The sequence below is a fragment of the Phoca vitulina genome, unplaced genomic scaffold (genome assembly GCF_004348235.1).
Source record: "Phoca vitulina isolate PV1807 unplaced genomic scaffold, GSC_HSeal_1.0 scaffold38, whole genome shotgun sequence".
Taxonomy (NCBI): Eukaryota; Metazoa; Chordata; class Mammalia; order Carnivora; family Phocidae; genus Phoca; species Phoca vitulina.
This window is the reverse complement of record NW_022589741.1, coordinates 18,397,632-18,414,662: the sequence shown is the minus strand read 5'-3', so window position 1 is coordinate 18,414,662 and position 17,031 is coordinate 18,397,632.

The window sequence follows — 17,031 nt, the reverse complement described above, 5'->3', positions numbered from 1 at the left end:
GATAGAACTTCATACCCCACTAGGATGTCGGTCATTAAAAAAAACAAGTTGGTGGGGCACCTGGGTGGCTCAGTTGGTTAAGCGACTGCCTTCGGCTCAGGTCATGATCCTGGAGTCCCTGGATCGAGTCCCGCATCGGGCTCCCTGCTCGGCGGGGAGTCTGCTTCTCCCTCTGACCCTCCCGACCCTCCCCCCTCTCATGTGCTCTCTCTCTCAGTCTCTCTCTCTCAAATAAATAAATAAAATCTTTAAAAAAAAAAACAAGTTGGCAAGGATGTGGAGGAACTGGAACCCTCCTACACTCCTGGTGTAAATATAAAATAGTACAGCCACTGTGGAAAATAGTTAGCAGTTCTCGAAGAGCTAAGCAGAATATGCAGAGTTACTCTAAATAGGTAATGGGGCTTTGTTTCGGGATGATGAATCATTCTAAATTGTAATGGTTACCCGATGCTGTGAATATACGAAAAATACTGAATTGTATACTTTAAAGGGATGAATTGTGTTGTATGTCTTAATAAAGCAGTTTTATGATTTTTTTTAAGTCAGAAAAGGAAAGAGGCTATAGAGCTGGCGTCCCCAGTGGTTGGGGAGGAAGGGAGAGACACGTTACGTAGTGTGACATGATTACCACAGAAGGATCAGCTATCACCTCCATCACCTTACATTAATTACCATTTCCTTTTCCTGGTGAGAACACTTGAGATTTACTCTCTTAGCAACTTTCAGGAATCAACATACTGCTGTTAATGCTCACCATGCTGTCCCTGAGATGCCCAGAACTTCTTTATCCTATGAGCTGGAAGTTTGAAGCCTTTGACCAACCTGTCCCCACCCGTGCTGTTGTTTTCAGAGGTCTGCACTTCCGACGCAGTGGACTCTTGGTCCAAGTAGATACAGGTTTCACACCCCGGGGGTGAGAAAATTAGATTGGACTGGAAAGAAAGCAGGTGGCAAGTAATCATCTGAAAACTGGAAATATTCACCAGGAACCTTTTTATTTGCTTATTGATTGTCAGGTTTCTGTCTGAGACCCCTCTGCCGTTGACTAGGTGTGTGACCTTAAGCAAACTATTCTCTCTTAAAACTGAGTATCTCATGAAATGGGGATTATAATAGTCAACTAATGGGGCGCCTGGGTGGCTCAGTCAGTTAAGAGTCTGCCTTCAGCTCAGGTCATGATCCCAGAGTTTTGGGATCGAGTCCCATATGGGGCTCCTTGCTCAGCAGGGAGTCTGCTTCTCCCTCTGCCTGCCGTTTCCCCCTCCTTGTGCATGCTCTCTCCCTCTCTCTCTCTCTCTCTGACAAATAAATCTTAAAAAAAAAAAAAGGTCAACTATTAGGTTTGTTATGCGGATTAAATGAGCCAGGATATGTGAAGTATTTAGCTCTCTGCCTGGCTCCTAGAATAAGTGCTCAATAAGAGCTATTATTATTAACTATTAGTTATATAAGCCATAATTATTAACATTTCCTGAGGCTGCCATAACAAGGGACCAAAAACTGTGTGGCTTAAACCAGAAATATATTGTCTCACAGTTCTGGAGGCCAGCAGTCTGAAGTCAAGTTGTTGGCAGGGCCATGCTCTCTGAATGCATCAGGGAAGGAACTGTTCTGGGCCTCTCTCTTAGCTTCTGATGGCCTCACATGTTCCTGGGCTTAGAGGTCACCACTCCGATCACGTGGCTGTCTTCTCCCTGCATGTGTCCACTTTGACCTCCCTCTGTGCATGTCTCTGTCCAAATTTCTGCTTTCCACTAAGATGCCAGTCCTACTAGAGTAGGGCCCTCCCTAATGACCTCATTTTAACGTGATCACCTCTGTAAAGACCCTATTTCCAAATAAGGTCACATTCTGAGGTAGTGGGGATTAAGATTTGTTACCCTTAAAAATAAAGCTGTGTCTTATTTTACCAGCAAAATGGGTTTATTTGAGAATAACAGACTGGCCATGTAGGACAAGCAAGCTCAGGCAAAACCGTAGGCAAGGCCCACAAACAAAGGGGAGGCACTTTATTTTACAGAGGAGAAGGAGGAAGTTGGGAGGAGTTGTTTTGAACGAAAATCCACTGGAGAAAAGCAAGAAAGAGGTCAGGGTGATGAGGGTTTCTCCCTGGCTGAGTTGCATGGATCTGCCGTCTCTTGTAGGAGATGCGGTGTGTCTCTTTCCCTGTTGGGGCCTGTAATTGATGGTTCTTTCCTGTTGACTTTTCTTCTGATGGGGTCTGGAACTGACAATTCTTCTTATAATTGACATTGAGTGGTCCAGGCTGCCCCTTCCAGCCTCCCTTCCTGGCATCCTGAGTCCACTTCCTTGAGATTTCCCTTTATTAATTTTCATAGACTTCACTAGATTTTCTTTTTTTTTTTTTTTGCAGGGTTGGGGGACAGGGAACACAGTTCAACCTGTAACAGTTACATTCCCTGTGATCACAGAAGAGGAATCCTCTTCCCAGCTTTTGCCTACAAATAGAAAACCCTCCACAAAAATCCAAAAACTTGCCTTTCGTGGGACCAACAAAAAGGCGTTTTCATGAGTCTCCTTCTCTGAAGCAGATCCCACCGTAGGCCGCCAGCTGTGGGCAGTGTTCCCTTTACTGGCCCATCATCCCTCCAGATTCCCAAACAATGCCTAATTCTATTATTGCTTGTGATTTCCCCGTGGGCAGCAGTTTATTTCTGTCATCAAGTCTCTGATGAAATCTTTAGCCATGAAATGTTTAGTCCAATCCCAACAAATCGTGTGTACTGTTAACACGGCACAGGCAGCCGGCGGCCTGCATTACGTGGTAATTTGGAAGCGAGAGAAGTGATAATATAGGGCCGGGCTTCTTTTGTGAGCTCGCATTAATGCTAGAGCTGGTGATGTCAATTGACAGCCCATTGATTTGGGCTAATAGTGCCTGGAGGGGGCAGAATTGGGGCGAGGTAGGAAATAAAGGATATCGACGGTCAGTCGCCAGGATCCCGGCAGCTTTTAATCTATTATTGCCCCTCCTTTAATGCAACTTCTGTGTCAACTGCATTTACTTCCCCCAGCCCTGCATGCTGTGCTGAACTGTGAAGCCAGTGGGGCGCCACCCCCAGAGTGGTCCAAAGTTCCCCGGTATTGATTCTTTGATGCTCTGGGGTGCGAATTATAATTATTTCATTAAGCCCTTTAATGGGTATCAACTATGAACCTTCCCCAGCCCAGGCTGGGGTGGCCAGGGCGAGGTCCACATCATTAATCTGTGTTCATCTCGTTGCCACCAATTGTCGTCCCCTCGACCCTTTTTTTCCCTCTTATTATCATGTCTATGGTTTTAGTGGGAAGCAGGTCGATCTACTCTCAGAGAGGAGCTGGGAAGGGGAGTTGGCTGATTTGGGGAGGCCGGAGGGGAGGCCACAGTTGAGCACATTGCAGTGTTGACTGTTCACACCAAGGGACTAGCTAATCATGCTGTCAGATCTGCTCTGCCCACTTCTAGTTTGCCTGCACAGGGAGGTGATGAACACTGCCTCCAGACAAAGCAAGAGATCTTGCAGCTGCTTCCTTGTGTGGCTTTGAGTCCTACTGTAGCTCAGGAATATGCCACACCCTCACTTAAAGTCCGTCGTCAACCTTACTAGGGTGCTGTGGGTATAAAGGTGGACAAAATCCTGCCTTGTGTCCTCGGGGAGCTTCAACTCCAGTAAAGGATCTAGCAGAGGGATCAATAAGCAAACAGACAGCAAGACAGTAATGAGTGTTGAGTAAGGGCAGAGTACAGGGAGTTATGGCACCCCAGGGAAGGGGCCTTGACCCAGGCTTGGGGGTCAAGGAGGGCTTCCTGGAGGAACAAATCCTACACCGAACCTGAAGAATGAGTACGATAGTCCTAGGAAGGAGGAAGGGCATACCAGTCAGTGGGAACAGCATATTTAAAAGAGGCCTGAAGTGAAAGAGAGAAGGCACGTGAAATTTTGGGGACCTTCCCTAGTTGAGTAAAGCCAACACTTTGTATGAGGTGGGGAGAAGTCCCTCCCCCCACCCGGCTTCTTGTCTTTACCCACCTGCCATTGCTGATTAAACTCATCAGGAGCCTCAGGAAAGGTTGGGGTCCCTGCTAGTATTTCCCGTCATTGTATCAGAGGCTTTCTTGTTTCTACCATACTTTTCTTAAGGCCAAAAGTGAGTTTTCTTTCAGGTTCTCCACTTGTTTGGTTCATGTATGGTTTTAAAACATGTCTGCAATTTTTTTTTTTTTCTGGCAACTTTTTTTGACACTCCTTAATGAGGGTAGGGAGTCTAATTCCTCTTCCCTTGACTATGGGCTGCCTTTGGAGATTGACTTCCAAAAGATAGAATGCAGAGAAAGTAACTCTGGATAATCTCCAAGTCTAGATTTCATGCTGCTTTCACATGATTCTCTGGACACTCACTGTAGGAATCTTCCGCTGCCCATAGGAAGCCCTGCCCCCGTGAGGCGCATAAGTGGAAATGCCACATAGAAAGAGGAGCCCCAGCTGTTGAGTGGTCCTAGTCTGTGCCCCAGACATGGGAGTGACAAAGGTTGAAGATGAACTAGCCCTAGCCCTCAACTGACTACATCTTCATTCAGAAAGACTTGAGTGAGAATTGGTCAGCTGAGCCCAGTCAGTCCTCAGGTTCATAACCAAAGTAAATGAGTGTCATTGTTTTAATCTACTGTTGTCAGGGTGATTTGTTACACAGCGATAGATAACTGGAACAGTTAGATTTGATTAAGTGTGTGTTTGATTAAGTTTGATTACTATAGCTTTATAGTTAGTCTTAAAATCAGGTTATGAGTCCCCCAACTTTATTCTTTTTCAGGTTTGTTTTGACTCTTCTAGATCTTTTCCTTTTCCGTGTACATTTTAAAAATCAACTCAATTTCTACCATAAATATAGCCTGCTTGAATTATAATTGGGATTTTAATGACTCTAAGGATTAAATTGGGTAAACCTGACATCTTAATATTGAGCACCAATCTAAGAATATGGTATATCTCTCCACTTGTTTAAGTCTTTTTTTTTTAAGGTAGGCTCCATGCTCAGTGCAGAGCCCTGTGGGGGGCTTGAACTCACAACCGTGAGATCGAGACCTGAGCTGAGATTAAGAGTCAAAAGCTTAACTGAGCCACCCAGGTGCCCCTAATTTAAGTCTTTTTAAATTTCTCTCAGCAGTGTTTTGTAGTTTAGAAGGAAGAAATCTTCCATCTTCTGTTAAATTTTCCTAATTACGTTTTTATGCTATTGTAAATAGAACTGTTCTAAAATTTCATTTCCCAACTAATTGCTCCTACTTTGTAGGAAAATAACTGAACTAAAATATAACTATGTATTGTGAGATCTTGCTGAATTCACTTATTAATTCTATAATGGTTTTGTGGAGCTCTTTAATATTTTTTCCAGAAACAATCCTGTTAATCTGTGAGGAAAGATGGTTTATTTCTTCCTTTCCAGTCTGGACACCTTTTACTTCTTTTTCTTTCCTTATTGCTTTGGCTAGGACTCCAGTAAAATGGTGAGTAGAATGACATTAAGAGCAGACATCCTTGCCTTGTTTCTGATCTTAGGAAGAAAGCATTTAGCATTTCACCATTAAGTGTGGTGTTAAGTTTGGATTTTTCATAGATATTTTTAATCAACTGGGTTTTGGTATTATGCTTATATGAAGGGTAAGTTTGTTGAGCATGGTGATCTGTCCATGACAAAACTGCTGGCAGAGACCAGGATGGAGAAAGAGGGCTAATGCAAGTAAACATATATGCTCACCATGCCTGGAACGGAAGTAACAAGAAGTGTTGCAAGATATGGCTTCCAGAAATAGCCCAGAAAGAATGGAGAAAGGTAGAGTCAAGACAGAAGAACATCCTCAGGACAGGACTTGTGGGCTTAGAATGGCTTCTTTTTTCCACTCTACCTGGTAATCTATTCACTTTTCCTTTTCTTTCTTTCTTTCTTTCTTTCTTTCTTTCTTTCTTTCTTTCTTTCTTTCTTTCATTCTTTCTTTCTTTCTTTCTCTCTCTCTCTCTTTCTTTCTTTCAGATTTTAGTTATTTATTTGAGAGAGAGAAAGAGAGAGAGCACACACCAGCAGGGGGGAGGGGCAGAAGGAGGGAGAGAAGCAGGCTCCCCTCTGAGCAGGGAGCCCAATGCAGAACTTGATCCCAGGACCCTGGGATCATGTCCTGAGCCAAAGGCAGATGCGTAACCAACTGAGCCACCCAGGCACCCTATTTACTTTTCAAAAGCCAGCTGAAATATTCCCTTTCTGGAATTCTCCTAGGCAAGGTTGGTGACTTCCCCAGTCAGCATTCCCTATATGCTTTGCACCTTTAGTATAGCCTTTTTCACACATTTTGGAGATGTTTGCATGCCTGGCTGTCTTCCCCCTGGACAGGGAGATCTTCTGAGGTGGGGACTGTGGCTTCTTCATTTTCATATATTCCCTCCTGTAGGCCCTGCCTCTCTGCGAATCATGGGGCAGAGTCAGAGCTCTGGGGTTTGTGTACCATATGTCCCCAGCTGTGAAAACCTCAAGGAAGTTTCCCTCTGAAAATACTTTTCTTTAAAATATAATTCCCTTCTAAGAACTTGTACCAAGGTTAATACTTCTTGGATACTCGGTTTTGTCATCTGTTAAAAGGGAATAATACTTACAGGTAGTTGCTACCTGCTCTCTCCATGGTTGTGCGAATTTGTTGGCTGAAGGGACACAATTTTGTATTGGAACAGAGGTGTGGCCTAGAGATGAACAAAGGGACAATCTTGCATGATCCCCGATTTGAATGGAAACCTGATTAATTAAATCCTACCAGGCTTTAGAAAGTGTATTCTGTAGTGCAGTGGGGTTCCCAACCCACTCAGACCTCTTTTTTTATAAGAAATGTTTTGGGGGGTGCCTGATTGGCTTAGTCATTAAGCGTCTGCCTTCGGCTCAGGTCATGATCCCAGGGTCCTGGGATCGAGTCCCACATCGGGCTCCCTGCTCAGCGGGGAGCCTGCTTCTCCCTCTCCCACTCCCCCGGCTTGTGTTCCCTCTCTTGCTGTGTCTCTCTCTCTGTCAGATAGATAGATAGATAGATAGATAGATAGATAAATAAATAAAATGTTTAAAAAAAAAGAAATATTTTGGAATATCCTCTTTCCTATTGCAGAGTGAAATTCATAGATAACCAAAATATTCAATTATAATTATAAATCTGAGGGAGAATTGAAGAAAAACAACTTGCAATAAAATAACTGTGTTTCAATAGATAAATGCTCAAGTGCAGATAAGACAGAAGACACAAAGAACTAAGTGAGATGCTCACTCCTGCAGAAACTTTTCAAAAGCCAGTTACAAATTTAGACTGATTCCGGCCAGTACTTTGGTGGCTCAGATATCAATCACATTGCTGTCAAGACATGCTTTTCTGAAATGGTAAGCAAATCTTTGTATTGTCCCAGACGAAACAAAGGGCATTCAGCTCTCATTTTATATGATATTTACACTCAGGGAAAATTCAGTGTATTTTAAAACTGCAAGAAATATTTCATGTTATTGTACAACATAGTTAATTATGGAAAATTTCTTCACCTATGGGAATATTTGGAAGATACTCAGAAATCACTTGGGATGTGGAAATCTCCTTGATGTACAGAACTGACCTGAATATTGCAGGACACCAGGCATCCCTCTCTCCTACCCCCTAAAGGCCAGTGGTGCCTCGAGTCAGGGCAACAATCAAAAATGTTCCCACAAATTTCCTAAGTGCCCTTTAGGGGGCAGTATCACCCTGAGCCCTGATTCTGGAGTTAGCCTTAGGTTCAAAAACCCTAGCACTGCCTCTTTTTGTTGATGTGGCCACTTGACTTCCAGTTTCTCCACCTATAAAAGGGGTGTGTGTGTGTGATATAGCCATGGCAAGGTGTGTAAAGGGGTAAATGACAGGGTAGTAAATGACACTTGGTATATAGTGTCAAGTACCTAGCACTCAGAAGTAGCTAATTCATGGAGCATTTATTCTCTGTCACGAATAGCAACAGTCCTGGGCGCCTGGGTGGCTCAGTGGTTAAGCGTCTGCCTTCGGCTCAGGTCATGATCCCAGGGTCCTGGGATCGAGCCCCGCATCGGGCTCCCTGCTCCGCAGAAAGCCTACTTCTCCCTCTCCCACTCCCCCTGCTTGTGTTCCCTCTCTTGCTGTGTGTCTCTCTGTCAAATAAATAAATAAAATCTTTAAAAAAAAAAAAAAACAACAAAAAACGAATAGCAACAGTCCTTTGCGTTTAGTGCCATTAGTAATTGTAATTTTCATTTGGGTAAGTGAGGCCCCAGTTACTTGTCCAAGCTCACGTAGAAAGTGACATGGCAGAAATTTGAACACGGGCAGTCTGACTCCTGAATCTGTCTGGTTCCTCTCCACCCTATACTGACCCTGCCGTGAGCGGTACAAGGAAGACTACCCCTGTAGCTTGCCCAGGGTTAACCCCTCCTGACAACCCACTACTTTTATGAAGGATCTTCCTGGACTGACGCTCTAGAATGCTGACCAGTCTGAAGAGGAAAGACCAGCTAGGCCAAGAGCGAGGGAAAGTGCAGAGGACACCCAGACCATCCCACTAGTCTCTTTCTCTCAACTCACTCCCGTGAGCGTGGGCTTGCGAGTTCTCACTGGGGGGAATGCCTGAACTGTAGTCATACCGGGACAGCTGAGGCCTGGGAGAGGTGAGGATAAGCCACTTGCTTTGAGGATAGGCTCATGTGGGCTCAAGACAGAGACTAATTAACATTTTAACAATCTGACAACTCACATCAATGCCCAAGAAAGCCCCTGGTGCGGTCATGGTGTCCTCATGCTGACTCCAGAGGGGCACAGAAATGAGTCTCCTGGACTCCCTGTCCTAAGGAGCCCACAGCGGAGAAATCAACAAAAAGCCCCTGTTAGGCTGAAAAGGAGAGCATGGGGAGGTTGGGGTGGTGATTTTCGAATAGTTGGAGAATATGAATATATTGGTATTACCCTGGAGGTCAGAACTGGTATCCACGGTTGACTTGAGGTAACAGGAAGCATTTTGGGAGCTAATATGCCAATTATTGCCTCTAGTTCCAAAACCATTCTTTCAGACTTTTTAAAAAAATTTTATTTATTTATTTGAGAGAGAGAGAGAGTGCGCACGAGCTGGGGCAGGGGCAGAGGAAGGAGGAGAGAGAGAGCACAGAGCCGGATGCAGGGCTCGATCTCACGACCCTGAGATCATGACCTGAGCCGAAACCAAGAGTTGGACACTCAACCCACTGAGCCCCCTAGGCGCCCAAATTCTTTTAGACTTTGATGATGGGCCGGGGACTCTGAAAAGCACATTTCTCCTTGCCAACTGGATCTCTGTTAAGTTCCCCTGTTAGGGGTTTCAAAGGGACACTGGAAAGCAGGAGGAAGGACAAGGGACTTGACCTTCTTGTTTGCTGTTGCTGATGGCATCACGGGCAATGCCCTCCACCTTGATAGTGACAGTTGGTTCTACTTTCCAGCACACCCAGGACAGATAGCACTGTGCCCCTTCAGAGGCTGTCAGCCCTGGGTAGAACTACCCCCACCCCAAGGTCTGCATGCATCCCAGTCCGATAGGCTCTCCTCCGAGCTCCTGAGGGAGTAGCAACAGCCTGGCTGCACCCCTCCTCAGAGGGCTGGCTCCCAGCCTTAGGGGGCCCCTCCTCCCCCCGGCCCCTCCTTTTCCCATTGTGCCCCAGCCTGAAGTCACTATCTCTGTAGTTCCTCAGTGTCCCCTGTTAGCTATGTCAGGCTTCTAACCACTTTCTTACAGGAAAGTCTCCTCATTGAGACCCTTAGGGTGGTTTCTGGTTTCTTAACTGGATCCTGACATAATTATTGTCCAGAAAGCTTTTGTTACAACCTGTGAGACTGGTTAAAAAGTAAATGCATGACTCGGGAGGTTACAAAGTCTTCATCTCTAAAAGTATGGAATCACAGAATTAGTAGACCCAAAAGTATTAGAAATTATTTATTGCACCTCGTTATTTTATGGAAGCCCAGAAAATTAACTGGCTTACTGGAAAGTATGCTATTTCATTTAATAATTATATATAGCATTTACTGTGTGTGAGACACTTTATATATTATAGTTCATTTAAACCGTAACAACATTCTCGGGTAGGTACTGTTACCATTCCCTCTTTTCTGAAATGCAGAGAGGCTAAGTAACTTGCCCAAGGTCACACAGATAGTAAATTGCAGAGCTGAGATTTGGACCAAAGATTTCTGACTTGAATTCCTACCTTTACCTCTTTTCTCTTTGTTGCTGGAAATGAGCAGCTGTGCTCGTACTAGAGTCTGGGATGGCTCCCTTCCATTCTAGCATTTCCTGATGGTAGGGCAGATGGCCCCTGCAGATCAGATTCCCATTTGGTGAGCCTTGCAACACTCGGATGCCAATTTCTTCCTTTCTTCCTTCCTTTCTTCCTTTCTTTCTTTTCTTCCTTCCTTTCTTTTTTTCTTTTCTTTCTTTCTTTCTCTCTCTCTCTTTCTTCCTTCCTTTCTTTCTTCCTTTCTTTCTTTCAAGATTTTATTTATTTGAGAGCAAGAGCAAGAGAGAGAAGCAGCACAAGCAGGGGGAGAGAGAGAGGGAGAAGCAGACTCCCCCCTAAGCAGGGAGCCCAACGCAGGACTTGATCCCAGGACACCGGGATCATGACCTGAGCCGAAGGCAGCCACTCAACCAACTGAGCCACCCAGGCGCCCCAGATGCCAATTTCTATTACATTTTTTTAAACTTCTTGTTACCCACCTTAAGAAATTCTATGTTCTTTTTACTCAGCACCTACAGCTGAAAGTTCTTTAAAGCCTTGCAGTGTCGGGCACTTTTAGAGTGGATACTCAAGACACATTTGCAGAAAGATTCAGTATATAATTACTGCTTAAATTAATAGTAGCAGTAACACTTAACATTTATATTTAACATTTTAAAAAGTTTTTATGAGTTAAAATGTTTTTAATTATGGTAAAATACATGTAACATAAATTTTCCCATCTTAACCATTTTTAAGTGTGCAATATAAAGTATATTTATACTGTTGTGCAACCAATCCCCAGAACTTCTCCATCTTACAAAATTGATATTATGTATCCATGAAACAACCACTCCCCCATTGCCCCCCCCCCGACCGCCCTTGGCAACTACCATTCTACTTTCAGTTTCTGAGAATTTGACTACTCTAGGTACCTCATATAGTATAAAAAACCTTTTTGTAATGAGCCAATTTTACATTCTTTTTTTTTTTTAATTTATTTATTTACTTGAGAGAGAGAGCATGAGCAGGGGTGGGGTGGGGGAGAGGCAGAGAGAGCAGCAGGCTCTCAGCTGAGCAGAAGCCCGATGCGAGGCTCCATCCCAGGACCCTGGGATCATGACCCGAGCCAAAGGCAGACACTTAACCATCTGAGCCACCCAGGCACCCCCAATTTTACATTCTTAATATTATTTGATTACAACAATATTTTTTTTTAAGTAATCTCTATACCCATCGTGGGGCTCAAACTCACAACCTCCAGATCAAGAGTTGCGTGCTTTACCCACTGAGCCAGCCAGGTGCCCCGATTACAACAGTAGTCTTATAAGGAGGCAGGACAGAGGCTCTTGGATGCCTGGACCATTTCCATTTTTTTAGGCTCTCAAATTATAAAGAAATGCCAATTTGAGATTACAAAAATTGTGGTACATTAAAAATTTTACATTGAATGAATGAATGCTTTAAAAATGCAATGTCATGTACTTGTCTCAGAAAAAAATTATTTTAAAAATTCCTTAGAGTGGGGAAACCTGGGTAGCTCAGTCAGTTAAGTGTCTGCCTTCGGCTCAGGTCATGATCCCAGAGTCCTGGGATCGAGTCCCTCATCAGGCTCCTTGTTCAGTGGAGAGTCTGCTTCTCCCTCTGCCTGCGGTTCCCCCTGCTCGTGCTCTCTCTCTCTGACAAATAAATAAATAAAATCTTTAAAAAAATTCCTTAGAGCATACTGCAGGTATGGTCCAAAAATGTCACATAAGTTTCAAACTGGATGGTGAATACCTCCTTCCAATCCTGTATTTCTCTGTGGCTGAATATATATTCATTTTGAGATAATGTCAAAATCTAAATGTGAGGCCCTTCATTAATGTGAGTTTCAGGTAAAATGACCATTTCTCCCTCTCCACCAACTCTTCCACTTACGAAAGGGTAGACATCATCCCCATTTTTACAAACCAGAAGTGTCTCCACAAGTGTGGTTCCGAGCTGAAGATATAACAGCAAATTGGGTGGTGGTGGTGGGCGGGTGGGGGGTGTCGAGACTTGAACTCAGATGTTTAACTGTAAGCCTAACACTCCAAGCACCAAGCCCGGCTGACCAGGGCTGTCCACCTCTCAGTTCACTGCTGCCACGAAGAGGGATGTGAGCGCGGCCGCTGTAGAGGAGGTATCCGGGTTCTCCTGAGCACGCTCATTGAGATGGGCTGCCTTGCAGGTAGTGAGATCCCAGGCTCTGGGAGCAGTCAAAACGAAATTTGACTGACACCATTTGGGTTTGCTGCAGAGGAGATTCAGGAATGGGGAGTGGGAGTGGGGAGGAGGAAGTGGCGTTCGATTATTTCCAACTTCCCTTCAGACTCGCAGCACAGGGCTGAGCCCAAACCATCAGCACATCTGTGTGCTCTGGGGAGAGGCAGTCTGGGCCTCGCATTCAGTTCCCCACCTTTTCATTAGCAGTAGCCTGCCGCTGGTTGTTGGGCAGCCACGGCTTAATTTGAACAATTGGGCTCCGGGTTCCCGAGGAAAACAGTCCGAGTGCCTCAGCCATCCATCAGTATTCTCTTCAGTCCCCCGACAGCTGCTCACTGTGGGCTGCTTCAACCTGCACTGACCTCTTCTACTCACATAGAGCAGAGGAGGATTTGGAAAAAATTAGTTATATTAGTGACTCCCCGAAACACTCCGTTTACTTGTGATATGACAAATATTTCAGCCATTAGGATCTCTCTGTCTCTTATCATCTTAAATGCACTCACTTACATTCCAAATCACTACTTAATTTAAAAGCCTATTTGTTGAGATTGTGACAGACCCAGGGAAAAGGAGAGACAGACACTCGCTCAGCTCTGGCTGGAATAGAATCAGACTTGGAACTTTGATTGAATCTTTCTCCACAAGGCTTATGCTCAGTCAGGTACAATCTAAACACGTAGGAAGCAGGAAGCTTAAAGGGAAACCCACTCGGTTGAGATTTACAAGCTCTGCTTTCAAGTGGCAGGTGGCATGGTGACCTTGGGCAAATGACTTTATTGCTGGGTGTCCTCATGTTCCCTGAGCCCTGGATATAGTGACTCATTCAGTGAATGTTTATTGAACCCCTAATATATGCAAGGCAGCGTGACAGATTCTGAGGGCACAAAGATGAATGAGCCATGCCTCTGTGCTCAAAGTTATTCTCACTTTATTATTCACAATAAACTCTTATTGGGGCGCCTGGGTGGCTCAGTCGGTTAAGCGTCTGCCTTCGGCCCAGGTCACGATCCCAGGGTCCTGGGATGGAGCCCTGTGTTGGGCTCCCTGCTCAGCGGGAGGCCTGCTTCTCCCTCTCCCTCAGCTGCCGCTCCCCCGCCCCCTTGTGCGCTGTCTCTGTCAAATAGATAAAAAATAAATGTTTCTGCTTGTTCAGATGTTTGCAGGATATCTATCTATCATCTGTCTATCATCTATCTATCTATCTATCTATCTATCTATCTATCTATCTATCTATCTATCTCTCATCTATCTGTAGTATATTGACATACAACAACCTTTAATCTCACAGCAACCCAGTGAGGTAGTGGGTTGGTATCATTACTCCTCCTGATAAAGATGAGAAAACAGCCAATTAGAGAGGTGAAGTAATTTACCCAAGGTTATACAGATAATATGTGGCTGAAATCAAGCTGCCTGATTAGGCCCTGTGGATTCCCTATGGATCTATTTCCAGGAGTGAAACTGGGAGCTTCTGTGTTTTGCTTTTAATAAAGGATCAGTGGGGGGATTCACATCTCTAACATAGGACTGTTTCGGGAGGTTCTGTCATGCTTGGGCCTGGGGGGAGCGCAGGGGAACCTGTGCTTATAAAGAGGATGGTACCCCGTGTGTCACCTAGCGGGCGCCCAGCCCACTGGGGCATTTTGAATCTCAATGGTGGAGGACCACGGTGAGAGACCTGCAACCTATTTAATTCTGTTAGAGAATCAGTGAGGTGCTTGACGAAGCCATTAACTGGGGTTCGTGTCTCCATTCTACTTATAAGACTCCAGGAGGGCAAATGCTGATGGAAATTTATTGATTTCTTTTTCTGCCTTTACCGAATGGGTCAAAAACATGGTATAACACTGCTGGTTCCAATTAAAATCACCTGTTAGCTTACAAAGGTTGGCCCTTTCCACCCTCCCCCCCTTTCCCCCATTTAAAAAGGGTTTAAAAGATTTTCATTTAATTGATTTGCTGTAAAATGCCCTTTACAATTACCCAGATAAACTAGGCGTCACCTGTGGAGTAAGAGCCAATTTGAGCTGTTTATCAAGACTTTGCCTCTGGCCACTTCTCACCCTGGGATCTTGAGTCTCTGTATTGATAGCTTGCATCTGTCAACATTGGATATTTTTAGTGGGCTGCAGAAAGCTTTTAGGGAGATGGGGATGGTGGGGCTGCATCTTTGAGCAGGTGAAGAAAGCATGATGGGTTTTTTTGTTGTTGTTGTTGTTTAGAAATGAGAATGCTTTATTGTGCTGAAAACAAGTTCAGGAAAGCAGCCTTGGCCCCATATGCCTAAAAATAATCAGAGTTGGCCCCATTTAAAAACCAGGCAGTGGGCTTTAAGGAAATGGGGACGTGGGCAGTGGATAAAACTGAGTAGCAAAGCTTGCCCAGTTTCTCTTGGTTTGGACTTGATGTCAAGTTGTGTTTAATGTTAGTGGGGAGAAGTTGGGGCATCTCTGCAGAAGTTGTCTGCGAAGTGACATTTACGTTCTTTGCGCTGGTGGTGGTGGTGCGGAGTGACAGAGGGTGGGAAACAAAGAAAGAAGGACATAAGGGTATTTAATCTAGGTCTTGTGTATTTCTGAAACCATACAGTTGAATCCACTTAATCATAGAAACAGCGTCAGTCCTGGCTAAGGAACTATGAAAGAACTGGCACCAGAAAACAAAACACAGGCAAATGTGGAAGGGGAGAGGTAAATTCTGGAAGGTATAGACCAATAATCTTGAAGTTGATCACGGCAAAGTTCTAGAATAATTTACGGGAAAAAATGTTTTGTGAGCCTTTGAAAGAAGATGGTCGCTAAGAATGAAGTAGAATTTCCATTCTGACTGGTGTCAAACAGGAAGTGCTCTAGACACAGGCAGTCTAGTAGGGTGTCGCACAGGAAGTAATAAGGTGGTCGAAGAGACTGAATGACAGATTATTTATGAAAGCTTTTGGCGGGGCACCTGGGTGGCTCAGTCGTTAAGCGTCTGCCTTCGGCTCAGGTCATGATCCCGGGGTCCTGGGATCCAGCCCCGCATCAGGCTCCCTGCTCGGCGGGAAGCCTGCTTCTCCCTCTCCCACTCCCCCTGCTTGTGTTCCCTCTCTCGCTGTGTCTCTCTGTCAAATAAATAAATAAAATCTTAAAAAAAAAAAAAAGAAAGCTTTTGGCACAAGGTGGATGCATGGTAAGTATAGGCTTTCATTATCTCCTTTGTAGTCAAACTACTTCTTCCTCTGCTTCACTCCTGACTCTGATGAGAACCCCCACCTACCCACTGACACTGCTTTTCCCCTATTACCAGTGACCACCCAGTCACTAAATTCAACAGATACTCCCAGTTCATATTCTGCTTGAACTCTTTGAGAATTTTGACATTGCTAATTTCACCCTTTTCTCCAAAACCTTTTCTTCCCTTGAATTCTCTGACACCACACTCTCTTGGATTTGTGCTATTCTGTCCACCCATTTCCCAAACTCTTTGGCCTAACAGCATTTCTCTGTTGTTCCTTAACTACCCGTGGTTGCCTATGGTTCTTTCCTAGATTCCACTCCCCACTCTTCTTGGGAGCAATTTCAATATGTCTCCTATCAAAATTTCATCAAGGACAACTGGATACCCACAGACAAAATAATGAATTAAGATCCCTACCACACACCATATACAAAAATTAACTCAAAATTGATCAAAGCCCTAAATGTAATTCTAAAACTATAAAACTCTTAGAACAAAACACGGGTGTAAATCTTTGTGACCTCGGATTTAGTCAATAGCTTCTTAGATGTAACACCAAAAAAAAAAAAAAAAAAAAAGCAGCAAGAGGGAAGGTAATCAGGACATCATCAAAATGAAAGCCTTTGCATGGCAAAATAGATCATCAAGAAAGTGAAAGATAACCAAAAGAATGGGAGACAAATTTTGCAAACCATGCATATGGTAAGAGATTTGTATCAAAGAATACATAAAGAACTGTTACAATTCAACAATAAAAAGAACAATGACCCAATTTTTAATAAGGGGAAATAATCTGAATTGACATTTCTTCAAAGAAGACATACAAATGGCCAAGAAGCCCATGAAAAGATGCTCAACACCACTAGCCATCAGAAAAATGCAACTCCAAACCACAAGATATCATTTCATACTGACTAGGATGTTGAAAAATTGAAACTCTCATAGACCACTGGTGTATGTGAAGTGGTGCAGCCACTTTGGAAAACAGTCTGTCAGTTCTTCAAAAAGTTAAACCTGGGGGGGCGCCTGGGTGGCTCATTGGTTAAGCGTCTGCCTTTGGCTCAGGTCATGATCCCGGGGTCCTGGGATTGAGCCCCACGTTAGGCTCTCTGCTCAGCCAGGAGCCTGCTTCTCCCTCTCCTTCTACCTGCCGCTCCACCTGCTTGTGCTCTCTCTCTGTCAAATAAATAAATAAAATCTTAAAAAAAAAAAATAAAGTTAAACATAGTTACCATATAACTTAGGAATTCCACTCCTACTTACATACTTAAGAGAAATGAAGGTACATGTCTA